Here is a 14,291-nt window from a genome sequence, read left to right as displayed (position 1 = left end):
AGACCAGTTTTTAGAGGAAAAGGGGTAATTCTACTTTTAAAAGGTGTAAGGAGGGGCCAGAGTGATAGTACAACATGTTGGGCGTTTGCCTTGGATGCAGCTGACCTGGGTTTGGTCCCTGGTATCCCATATAATTTCCCAAGCACCACCAAGAGTGATTCCTGAGTGCAGAGCCAGGAGGAACCCTGAGTATTTTTGGGTGTGACCCCAAAAGCCATTACGTATTTAAATGAATAAAAGGTGGAAGGATGCTTTGCAGGCAAAACAGTTGTCTGTTAGAGATGAATGAGTCAGAATCTACCCCCATTGTTGATCCCTGGCATTGAAAAAAATATATACATACATGTATATGTATCTATACATATATATACATAATGCATTACAGACTTGTTTAAATTTCTGTGGCTAAAGGGCACATAAAAATGCACTACATCTCTAAACATCAGGGAGATGCAAATCAAAACAACGATGAGAATTATCACAGACACACTGGCACACATGCAAAAGTACAGTGCAAATAGAGGTATTACCAAAAAAAAAAAAAAGAAAAAGACAAAACCTAGATCAATTTCATAGATGAACAAATTCCACTGATACAAAAATTCTCAAAAAAATCTTAGAAAACTAAATCCAATAGCATATCACAAGAATAATACACCATGATCAAATGGGGTTCATACTAGGGATACAAAGATGGTTCAACATACACAAATTAACTAGTTTAATACATTATATCAATAAAAGGAAAAGTAAAAATCGTATGATTATATAAATTAGTACAGAGAAAGCTTTTGCAAAAAGTCCAGCACCTATTCATGATGAAAGTCCTAAACAAAACAGGGATGAAAGAAAACTTTCTCAAGATAGTAACAGTGTTTACTACAAACCCACAGTTAATATTATAGACAGTGGCAAAAAACTAAAACCTTCCCCTCTGAGATCAGGCATAAGGCAAGGATGTCCACTTTCTCTGTTATTACTCAACATAGTACTGGAAGTTCCAGCTGCAGCAATTAGGCAAGAGAAAGAAATCAAAGTAATCCAATTTGGAAAAGTAGTAAAAATTGTCACTATTTGCAGATGATATGATAATATATAGAGATTATCATAAAAATTACACTACAAAAATTTAGAAGCAATAAATAATACAGTAAGTTAGTTGACTGTCAGTATATCAAAATATGTTGCACTTCTATGTGAAAATAGTGAATTATAAGAGAAAGTAAGAAATGGAAGAGATACCCTATTCAAAAAATGTTTCAAAAGCATTAAATATGTAGGAATCAACTTAACAAAAGAAGTGAAAGACCTTTACCTTTACCAGTCACTGAAGACCTTAAGAAATGAAAAAATGCCGTGGAATGGAAGACTCAACAGTGTCAAAATGAACAAGCTAACTAAATTAATCTGTAGATTCAGTGCAACCCTTATTAAAATCTCCATGACATTTTTTTAAGTAGAAGAGTTTCTTGGAAAGTAAAAGAGAAGAGAGAAGGAGCTCCCCAGTTGGAAGGAACTTAGTATGGAACTAAGTTTAAGGTAAGGGAATTTTGTGAAGCCCTCTAAAGGTTCCTGGCATTCCTTATGGGTTGGCAGATTATTTACAAAAGAAGCCAGATAATCACAGGAATGTGTAGCTGGTCTAAATCTCTTCAGGCACAATTGCCCATCTTAGTTTCCCTGTCAGCCTAGGCTCCAGGATAGAGTTTTATGTTCCTGGGAAGCCCTGGGATGTTGAGACAGAACCTTGGGGGTGTAATGAGCGTCAGGTTGATGGAGGAGAGATGGGACATCCAGAGAGGATACTGAATGCTGAGGACCCTAAGCTTGTACCTGTCCATTGTGTTATGATGCAGAAGGGACTCCCTGAGGGATGCCCCCTGACATTTTTCAAGGATTTAGAATGATCAGTGATAACATTTATAGAACTATAAAATATCTCAAATAGCTGAAGCAATTCAGAGAAACAAGAAATTGGAGGTATTGCATTACCTAACTTGAAACTATACTATAAAGCTATATAATCATCAGAGTAGCATAGTACTGGAATAAGGATGTTCTGTTGGACCAATGAATTAGAGTTGAGAATCCAATAATAAACCCTCAGATATATAGACAGCTAATTTGTGAGCAGAATTCATGAAGAAGCAAAAGTCAATTCAAAGTGGATTAGATCAGATTCCATAAAATACACTAAGGAAAATATTGGTGGAACACTCTGAGATTTGGACTTCAAGGTGCTTTCAATGATATGAGTCCATAACAAAGACAACAGAAAGAAAAATAGTACTACATTAAGTTTATTTTAAAATCTGCATTGCAAAAGAAACTTGGGCTAAAATCAAAAGGTTACCAACTGAATTGGAGAAAATATTTATATACATCACATCAAGGATTGATATTCAAGACATATAAAGCATTCACAGAGATAAGCACCAATAAATTCATTAACCTCATAAATGGGGACAAGAAACAAACTGACATACCTCTGAAGAAGACAGAAGGATGGCCAGTAGACATGAAAAAGTTTTCATTTTCACTTATTATCAGGAAAATCCAAATTAAGACAATGTTCTCAGCAGTGAGAATGTCTAGCAACAACCTGCGTTTGTGGGGATGTGCTGAAAAATATTCTCATATTCTGCTGGTGGGAATATTGTCTGGTTTAATCCCTATGGAAAACAATGCGAAAATTCCTCAAAAAAATAAGAATAGATCTTCAAATGGCCCAGTGGTCCCACTGTTTGGTATCTAACCCCAAGACACAAAAACATTCATTAGAAAATATATGTTCCTTGCGTTGCAAGCAGCTGACCCGGGTTCGATTCCCAGCATTCCTTATGGCACCCTGAGCACTGCCAGGGGTAATTCCTGAGTGCAGAGCCAGGAGTAATCCCTGTGCATCGCTGGGTATGACCCAGAAAGAAAAAAAAAAAGAAAAGAAAAGAAAAAGAAAATATATGTTCATTGCAGTGCCAGGATTTGGAAGCAACCCAGGTGTTCATTGACAGAAAAGTGGATAATAAAGTTGTAGTATATAAACACAATAAAATACTATGCAATCACAAAGTTACAAATTGTTTTCTAAAGTGGTTATTTCATTTTGCTTCCTTATCAGCATTATCTGACTAGTTGCTTCACACACTTGCCAATACTTGATCATTTCAGTCTTTTCAGTACCAGATATTTTATTAAGCATGTAGAATAGCTCATTATGGTTTAAATCTGCATTTCCCTTCTGATTAATGCTTAGAATATTTTTATGTGCTTTTCATTTCAATATCTTTGGTGAAGTATCTATTCAAGTCTTTTACTCATTTCCCCCCCAAATACCTTTCTTAACATCCCCAAAATACTTGATGAAAGAGTTTTGGGGGGGCAACTATGTTTTGTAATTTTTTTCTTTTTGCTTGGTTTTTCTAGGCATCACTAGGCTACATTTGGTGGTGCTTGGGAGGCCAGGTGGTGCCAAGGATTCAACACAGGGTCCTGTATGCACCAGGTGTGTGCTCTAGTCTTTTGAGTTCTCCCCGGCCCTGGTTTTCATTTTTTTAAATAAAATCTTTCAAAGAATCCTTCAAAGAAGAAAACATTTGAATTTTGATCAAGTTTAACTTTATTAGCATTTTATTTTATGGTTTGTATGTCTCAACAAGAGGCAAGATTTTCACTCCTTAACTCCCCTGCTAGGACCTAGGACATTTGTCAATGTGCCTTTTCTTGTCGAAATTGGGAGGGGAATACCAATGGCACCTACTAGCCAGGAATGCCCCAAACACCTTAACAGGACTATAGCCCAGTTAGAAAACGACATTTTGAAATAGAATGTCAGTTGCTACAAGGTTGAGAAATTGTGCTGCAGGACAGCTGTCAGTAATGTTTTGGGTTGAGAACTAGATACTAAATAGTTTAAGATTTTCAGTATGATCTTGCATCTTTTTTCCATCAGCGCCATCCCCTCTAAAATGTAAATACCTTAATCTCTAATGTGAGAATTAGCAGCAAAATAAATTTGGACCATGGTCTGAATTTTCTGACCTCTGTCTTGGATTTGCAATATACATAAATAATTTCAAATTATGTTTTATAACCCTACATGTAATTTTCTTTTTCTCCTATTCTTTGTGCTATTGTTGCCATATATATGTTAAACTCATATATACATTATAGTAAGTACATTAACGTACTTATATATAAGTACGTTAACATACTTATATATGTTAAAGCTCCTCAATACTTTGTTGTTATTTTTCTTTCCAATATTATTCTCTAAATTTTTAAAAACTTTTCTATTTATTAACATGTACCCCTTTAGTGTTTAAAAGATAGATTCAAATTTCTGTACCATATTTTACCTGAATAAATTCCTTTATTTTTTCTTTTGATTCTGGTCTGCTGACAATAATTTTTTCCAGCTTTCGTTTGCCTAAAAATGCCTGTCTTGTTTTCAACTTGAAAGATGATGTTGCTTTCTTAGAGAATTCTAAATTGATGGGTTATTTCGGTACTGAAAGATATTGCTTCTCTGTCATTTGACTTACGTAGTTTGTGAAAAGTAGACTGTTGCCATGTGTCCTTTTATCATAGCTGTTTTAAACATTTTATCACTGGTTGTCAGCATTTTCATTATTTGTAGTTTTGTGTGCATTTTTAAACATTTATTCTGCATGGGTTTATTATACTTCTCCACTATATGTCGTAACTTTTAAGATTTCTGTATGCTATATTTTTTCTACTCTCTCTTTCCATAGTTCAAATTGTGTGTATGTGTGTATAATTTTATATATATATATACACACATATATAACTACTTCATTTCTTCCAATAGTTGCTTTGTTTTTGTTAATTTTTCTTTCCTGTGTTTCATTTTAATAGCTTCTATTGTTATGGTTTTAACTTCATTAATCTTTAATTTTGCATATTTAAAATGCTGCTAATCATATTCAGTGGCATTTTCACTTCAAATATAACTTTTTAAAAAAATCCCAAGATAGTTCTCTAAGGTGGGAGATTTAAAAGAAAAATATATATATATATTCTCTCTTTGTGATGATTATTTTGGGCTGGAGTGGGGGTTGGGCCACACTTAGTGATGCTCAGAGGTTATTTCTGGATCTGGTCTTAGAAATTATTTCTAGTGGTGCACTGGGGACCATATGAAATCAAACCCGGTTTGGCCTCATGTAAGGCAGACACTCTGCCCACTGTACTAACACTCTAGCCCCTCATGATCTTTTTTTTTTCTACTTACTGAACTGGATCATTGTTGTCAGCTCTAATTTTATTTTCATTGATTTTTATTTTGTTTATAGGTGAATTTTCCAGTTTCTTGCTTATTTCTGTTTGGATGCTGGAAATTAGCACATTTTTTTATTGCTTATTGTTATTGCTATACATTGTTCTATTCTTTAAGTAGTGTTTTAAGTTAAGTCAGCTTATTTCAGCTTATTTCTGATTGGATGTTGAATATTAACACATTTATGTTATTGCTATGTTTTGTTTTATTCTTTAAGTAGTGGTTGATTCTCTCTTCCCCTCCCTGCCCCTGGAATGTTGATGTTTGTAATTCACTTGATCTTGTCAATGCTTACTTTTAAGACTTTGTACATGTCCAGAGAAGTTTTGTCTAGGACTAATTTATCTGATGTTTTGATATTATGAAATTGTTTTCCATTCTGGTTGGTAGAAGTGAAGTCTTTTCCTATTTATTTGTTCATTTATTTATTTGATGACTCTTTCTCCAGCCTTACGTAGTTTCTTCTCATGTATATGCAAGTTGATTATCAAAGAGCTCTCTAATCTGTATATCTCCTCTGATAGTATATATTGAAAATTCTGACTGACTTGGTTCTAAATGATTTTTATTTCCTCATTGTGGTGCATCAAATGGTCTTCATTCCTCCATTCCTCCCTGACCTTCTTCCATCTCTAGTTTTAAAAATTGTCTTCTGGAAATGTCATCTTCACATCATTTATTCATTGGAGCACTATTCACAATAACCCGAATCTGGAAACAACCCGAGTGCCCAAAAACAGATCACTGGATAAAGAAACTATGGTACATCCACTCAGTGGAATACTATATAGCCATTAGGAAGAATGGAGTCATAAAATTTGCTTATAAATGAATGGATATGGAAAGTATTATGTTGAATAAATGAGTCAGAAGGAAAGGGACAGATGTAGAATGACTGAGTTAATTTGTGGGATATATAAATTTATATATATATATATAATGATACTAATATCCAAGGTTAGTTGTCTATTGTCCCAAAATTCCAAATGGGATCCGACCACCATCTCCTTCATGCAAAATTCTATTTCACAGAGCAGGGAGAAACGGCTGCAAAGTTTAAGAGGAGAATTCTCAGAACAACCACCAACTGGGAGCTCTTTGGCACTATTGTGGCAACATGGGAAGATGCCGTCATTGACAACATTGATGAGGAATACGATTGACTGGTTCAGCATCTCCATGATTGTGTGAAGAGAGAGAGATAGCCATAAAAAAAAGACGCCTATCTTCGAAAACTCTTGAGCTTATTTGCCAACGTGGTTTGGCGCATGCCTCAGGCAACCGCAAGCTAACGTCCGAGCTCAAAAAGCAGTGCAGAGATGCATCAAGGAAGACCTCAAAGAGAGAAGAGCAGAAGTGCTGGTAGAAGCAGCAGAAGCCGGGAAAAGTATTTGCAACGCCCACCTGTCCTTTGCCAACTACAAGACCAAGATGACTGCCCTCCGACGTTCTGATGGATCTATCACATCCTCCAGAAGGGCAATGGAGAAGATTATCCATGACTTCTACTTGGATCTCTTTGATAGCCTGTCCACCTGCCCACATACCAAATTCTGCAGGATGGCTATGTCGTTCCCAATGTTCTCTCTTTCAAAATCCGACACGCCATTTCATTGGTAAAGAAACAAACAGCATCCGGCCCAGACAAGGTCAGACCTGAACACCTGAAGAACCTACCGTCAGTACTCATCAATATACTGGCTCGGCTCTTCACATGCTACATGTCTGAATGCAAGGTTCTGTCCCAATGGAAAACCAGCAGGACTGTAATACTGTACAAGAAGGGAGACAACCACGAACTGGCAACTATAGCCTGATCTGCCTGTTGTCTGTTGTTTACAAGCTGTTCACATCCTCAATAGGATTGGCAGAACACTAGATGAAGGACAACCATGTGATCAAGCAGTTTTCGAAAAGGATTCAGCACGATCGACAATATCCACAGGATAACCAAACTCATTGAGGTTTCTCAGGAGTTCAAGATGCTGCTCTGTCTAACGTTCATTGATTTAAAGAAGGCCTTTGATTCTGTTGAGATGGCCATCAAAGCCCTAGCCAAACAGGGCTTCAAACTCAATACATCAGGATCCTCTGTGAGCTGTATTGAGGATTCACTACTAGGATATCACCATTCTACGGGGAGGTGATCATTGATGTCAAGAGAGGGGTTCGGCAAGGTGATACCATTTCACCGAAACTCTTCAGTGCCACCCTCGAGAACGTCATGTGATGATTGGAATGGGAAGAAATGGGAGTGAAGATAGATGGTTGGCAACTACACCACCTCTGCTTCGCTGATGACATTTTTCTAATAACACCAAACACTAGCCAAGCAGCACAAATGCTGGCTAACTTCGACCATGAGTGTGGAAAGGTCAGACTACAACTAAATTTCATGAAGACAATGTTTACGAGAAACAGTCTCGTTCCTGACATTCCATTCGCTCTCAACAGGATGAACATCTCTGCACCTGAGTTGCGCAGGAGGAAGAGAGTGGCTTGGAACGCCTTCAAGAGTATAGAAGAAATAGCTAAGAGGACGAAGAACCTCCGGCTCCTGGCACATCTCTTTGATTTCATTGTTCTTCCTGCATTAACATACACCTCAGAGACCTGGGCACTACGAAAACAGGATGAGAATGCTATTCAGGTCTCCCAAAGAGGAATGAAAAAGCTATGCTTGGAGTATCACGTGTCACTCAAATGGGAGAAAGAATCCGGAGTTCTGACCTCTGTCGATGATCAAGAATCAGGGACGCTGTCTCATTTGCCAAGGCGTCGAAAATCAAATGAGCTGGCTATGTAATGAGATTTGGAGACGACCGCTGAACTAGAGCCGTTACCAACTGGATTCCACGAGACATCAAAAGATCGCGTGGCCACCCACCTATGAGATGGTCAGACTTCTTCATCAAGACCCTGAATGATTGGTTTAAGGCTGTTCGTGTTCCTAGAACGAACAGATGCCATTGGGCTACACTATCACAAGACAGGGACGAATGGAGACATTACTGGTACCCGCTTGAGCAAATTGGTGAGTAACGGGATGTCAAGTGATCAAGTGAATATCCAAGGTGAGGGTAAACAGGGCCCAGGAGAAGTGGTCAATGATTGGAAGCTTGCCACAAGAGTGTGAGCGGGGAGAAGGGAAGGGCAGTTAGGATAGAGAAGAGACCAACATGAAAATAATAGTTGGAAGTGGTTGTTTTGGACAAGAAATGAGTGTTGAAAATTGGTAAAGGAATACACCTGATACTTGATAACCTTTCATTATCTGTATTGCAAACCATAAGGCCCAAAAGGGGATAGAGATAGAGATATAGAGATTGAGGGGGGGGGAAGAGAGAGAGAGAGAGAGAGAGAGAGAGTGTGTGTGTGTGTGTGAGAGAGAGAGAGAGAGATAGATAGATAGAGAGAGAGAGAGAGTCTACCAAAGTGTGACAGGGGGTTGAGAGGGAGGGCGAGGGAAATGGGGACCATTGGTGGTGGGAAAAGTACAATGGTGAAAAAATGGTTATTAGAACATTATATGACTGAAATCCAATCATGAACACCTTTGTAAATGTGTATATCACTGTGATTCAATAAAAAAAGATAGAAAATTGGCTTCTGAAAACTCATCTGTTTTCTTTTCTTTCTTAGAATCAAATTTCTGAGTGGTCTGTTATCTGATGTCTAAAGAACCATTTTGCACTGTGTTTCGTCTTTCTTTTTCTAATTAAGACAGGAGAGAAATCTGAAACTTGCTATTTAATCTTGACTAAAAGAGGAAATCTGGAATACTATGAGTTGGAACCATCTTCAAAGAAAGAAGAGGACACTATATCTGTAGCCAGTTGGCAACCATATTGAATTTCTGAGTTTCTATGGCTTATTTCAGTTGATATTTTCAAAATAGCAGTTGGTCTGACCTTAAGAACTTTATGGGACCTTTAAAGAATAATTAAAGAAAACAGTGGTATGGTATCACAAGGCATTTATTCATAATACATTCACTTTTCTAGAATCAACCAACTGTAGAATTAGGGTTGGAGCCATAGCACAGTGGGTATGGCATTTGCCTTGCATGTGGCCAAACTGGGTTCAATTCTTCCGTCCTTCTCAGAGAACCCAGCAAGCTACTGAGAGTATCCCGCCTGCATGGCAGAATCTGGCAAGCTCCCCTTGGCATATTTGATATGCCAAAAATAGTAACAAGTCTCACAATGGAGACGTTACTGGTGCCTGCTTGATCAAATCGTTGAACAATAGGAGGACAGTGCTATAGTGCTACATCTAGAATTAAGAACATTCTATATCCAGATCTATTTATGTAGTTGAGTCAAAGTTTACCATGCATGTATTCCTCTGGAGGTCAGCTTTCACAACCTCTGAGCCAGGTGGACTGACATTTTTCTCACTAAATATTGGAAAGAATCGGTGTGCAGCTCTCTAACAGTAATTTTTAGCAAAACTGAACCAATTTATCAGACAATTAAAAACTCAAGAGCTTTTGCATTATTTTCTTGCAAAGTATAATAGGTCACAGTTAACTTGTGGATGTTTTGTAAAATCAAGTATTCTAAATTTACAGTTGCCCTTTAGCTGGAGGAGCTTTCATATGATGGTTGATAATATTAAAAGGAAAAAGCCTTTGGGCTGGAGCAACAGCACAGCAGGTAGGGCGTTTGCGTTTGCCTTGCATGAGGCCGACCCAGGTTCAATTCCCAGCATCCCATATGGTCCCCTGAGCACCACCAGGGGTAATTCCTGAGTGCAGAGCCAGGGGTGACCCCTGTGTATTCCCGAGTGTGACCCAAAAAGGCAAAAAAAAAAAAAAAAAGAAAAAGAAAAAGCCTCATTCGTGTTCACATATTAACAGCAAAATATTATATTAGTGTATTTAGAATGACTGAGGAAAAACACAGACCCAAGACACACTGGAGCTGGTGTGGTTGCAGTTACCTGGGGTGAGAAGCAGTTTCTACACTCAGAAAGGTAGGACTGATTTGCTTTACGCAAATGAGGTTTTCAGTTAGTGCAGTTCCGATTAACAGAAAGCCTGTTCATCTTTAATTGATCAAGTTGCAATCCTAGGCAGTCTTTGGTTTACCAACTGGTTTCCTTTTCTTAGTCTTGTTTGGGCAAAGCCAAAATATGCAGGTATACTTAGAGGAGCCAAGACCTGACCTTCAAGTTTCCTGACCGGATGAATCCATTCTTTTCTTCTTTTTAATGATATTTACCATCAAGGCTTTTTGGGAACTCACATACTCTTTCATTTTAGATCTGTTGAAAACTTTGTGAAGCTGTTTGACATGCTAGCATTGATACGGTTTCTGGTACATTAATAAAGTGCTCCTGCACTTAGCTTTTCTTCAGTGCTTACAAGGTACTGAATGAGCTGCAAGGAAGATGAGCAGTTTAACACTTTTAAAGTAATATTAAGGTTTATAGCACCAGAAATCTATTTAATTCCCTGTCATTGCTTCTAAAAAGCATTTCAAATCTGTTGTCACTGGTAAAATGCTCAGTCGTTGGAGAATTATTTTTGACTTGGTGTTTATATCTAAAGTTTGCTAGTAAGACAAATCCATCTAGTGCTGGAGGAAATTAACATTTTGGCTTTGCAACACAGTATTGATATTAGGTTAGAGTTTACAGTTCCCTGAAGTCTTTTAATCTATGGATATGGAAAGCTAAAGGATTGTAAACTTCTTGCTTTTGAAAGTCACATTGTCTTGGTCACAGAGTTTTTGTCCAAATACAATTTTCTGTTCTCTTAAATAACCATTTTGTTAAGCCAAGTCCTGTAATTTCAAATTAGATAGATGTTGTTCCTTAATTTGAAATGCAAAATCAACCACTGTAATTCCTTTTTTAAAATCAGTATAAAATGTGGATGTCCAGACTATAATTGACTATTCAGCAATTGACAGAGAGGGGTTCTGCTTGGCTCTGTGAAATGTAAGGACTAATTTGCTGATGGCATGCTGCAATGGTGGGGAAAAAGAAATCTGCTTTGTGGAAAATGATCACCTAAAAGCTCTTCTGGATGGGGAGGCTAATATAAACTAGTAATGTCAGTGTTTACACTATGAAATTAACTGCATAATGTCACATGGAAAGATCCTAGAATATTAAAGCAAATATTGACAATAGTAACACAAAATCATTTCCCTGAAGATAGAAATGTCTACAGGTATTTTTCTGTATATGTGTTAGAGCACCTAGGAGATTGAATAAAAAGGTTGGGTCTTTTTCCACATCCAGTTTTGAAGATAAAAAGGATTAGAAAATGTCAGAAGTATAGGAGGTTCTCAAAGATACCATTGTAGAGTTCATGGAAATGTATGAATGTCTTGTGTTTATTGTGAACTTTTGTTTGTAGAGATTGTAAAGCTAATTCCTAGAGAACATGGAAATGGAATTATTTAGGGTTTGCCAATAATAGGATTAGTTGTGAATCAGGTGAGTACTGAGCCTTCCGTTATTGCTCTTGCCATTCTAGAAGCCAAAGTTGCTAAGGTTTCAACCTCATTATGCTTGTTTTCCACTTTAGCTTCATAAAATGACACAAGACTAGAGAATATATGGTGTTTCTCAGCACTTGAGTGCACAGTAAAATCACTTAAAAAACCAAACCTTTTGCTCAGCCTTCTCCCCACACATACTTGCTTCCTCCCCCCACAAATTCTGAACTGATAGGACTAGAATTAGTTCATACACAGAATTAAAAAAATACCAGAAAACTCTTAAATACTGCTAGTTTAAAGCACTGATATAAGGGAAGATATGCTCTAGTAAGATACTTAAATATTGTTCAGAGGTAAGGTTGGTTGGGTTGTGTCTGCATTATTTGTGTTTTTGTTTGTTTGGTTTTGGTTTTAGTCCCACACATGGTGGTGCTCAGGACTTACTCTTGCCTCTGTTCTCAGGATCACTTGTGGTGGGCTCAGGCACTATATGGGGTTCCAAGAATTGAACTGGATAGAATGCCTGCAAGGCAAGTGCCTTACCCATTGTTCTGTCTCTGCCCATCCTACATTATCTCTTAACAGCGTTTTGTGTTTTTCAAGGCTTGACTGAGTCTAATTTGTATTCAAGCCTAGAAACAGATCTGCTAATCTTTGTTCTAACTCTTCCACAGCTGTTACATTATTGCCTGGTGGCTGTGTTTACAAAAGCCCAGAACTCTAAATATATAGTGTTGAGTGAAAATTCCTTTCCTGAGCTGTACCACCAAAGTCCCATGCGACCTTGAGCATATAAATAGTGTGAAATTTTTCTTATTGGCATGTGAGAGTAACACTGAATGGATGATATGTTTTGAGTTAATTTTATAATGTCTGCATGTTCATCCAGTGTCAGTTGTAGTAGGAGATGTCTTCTGGGCATTATGATATGTAAGATATAGCCTTGATTTCAAGGAAGTTTGGTTGGTGAGGAAACACCTAAAAAAAAATCCCATACTATTTACATTATGTCGAATGATCAATCAAGGTATACTGAGGAAGATTACATGGTACCTATATACATTCAGTGAAGAGTTTCCTTAAGATTTGTGCATTTTATTGAATGTATTATTTATAAAAAAATTAAAATCTGTCACCCTTGAGTGCTGCCTATATTCTCTGCATCTTATGAAGCATTTAAATACTCAAAATAATCCTGCAATGTGGTTTAGAAAATGTTAAGGAAATCTCTGTTGACCATTGTGAGGTCTTTATTAATGAGTATTTCAGGTGGGGCTAGAGCGATAGTACAGTGGGCAGGGCATTTGCTTTGTACATGGCCGACTTGGATTCTGATCCCTGACATCCCATATGGTCAGCCATAAGCAGGAATTACCTTTAGAAGTAATTCCTAAATTCAGAAACAGGAATAACCCCTGAGCATCTTGAGGTGTGATCCCAAAGGCCCCCAGCCCCCGCCTCTACAAAAAAAAAAAGCATTTCAGGGAATAGAAGTTCGGCAGGTGTTTTCTGCAAAAAGAGTTTATGATAAAATAAATTTGGGGGACTGTAAGTTTAAAAAGTTTTAGAATTCAGGACTAGTATGCCTGCAAGATTAGTATTCCAGTATGCATTATGAATTCTCATAGGGAGGAACTAAGGGAGGTCAATAGAGAAAATATTTCCCAAACTGGCCTAAGAATGGATTATTTTGGAGGGCAGGGAAAAATTGGGGAAAAATATTAGAAACTTCCCTTAGCCGTGTAAGCAAGGGCCTTCCCATGGAGAGCTCTCTGGCTGTCCAATTGTACAGGGAAGTAATGAGAGGAAAAGTAAGTGCTAATTCAGGAGTTGGCCATATTTGTATATAATATAGTCAGGCTATGATGCCAGGCAGCAGATATTGCAGAGAGGACAAAGACATAATTATTCTGAGATTTATGCCACAATAACCCAGACCAGGGAAACAGGTAAAATATTAACATGTTGGTATTGGTCCTATAATTTGTGCTAAACTACATCCAAGTGTGAGCCACCAAAGGTATACTCTGGTCCTGGAATGAGTCCTACAGGGAATAAATTAAATTGTGCAATATAATAGTAATAAAGGCATGAGTTGTATCCGTTTTGCAGGAGGGTCTAGATCAAGCCAATAATCACTTTCTAAGGAACATTCATATCAGAGGCCACGCAGGCCTTGTTATAGTTTATATTAGTCCATAGCACAGTGGGTAGCACACTTGCCTTGCACACGGCCGATCCGGGTTCGATTCCTCTGTCCCTCTCTGAGAGCCCAGCAAGCTATTGAGAGTATCCCGCCCGCATGGCAGAGCCTGGCAAGCTCTTCGTGGCATATTTGATATGCCAAAAACAGTAACAAGAAGTCTCACAATGGAGATGTTACTGATGCCTGCTCGAGCAAATCCTTGAGCAATGGGAGAACAGTGCTACAGTGCTACTCCACCCATGATTTTGTTTTGAGTCGTGACTTTCATTACAAGTTTACCATTCTAAAAAATCACATTTTCTTGAGTGATTCCCAAACTTGCTCCAGAGATCAC

This window comes from Sorex fumeus, unplaced genomic scaffold (genome assembly GCF_029834395.1).
Source record: "Sorex fumeus unplaced genomic scaffold, SorFum_2.1 ptg000122l, whole genome shotgun sequence".
Lineage (NCBI taxonomy): Eukaryota > Metazoa > Chordata > Mammalia > Eulipotyphla > Soricidae > Sorex > Sorex fumeus.
This window is presented reverse-complemented; position numbering follows the sequence as displayed.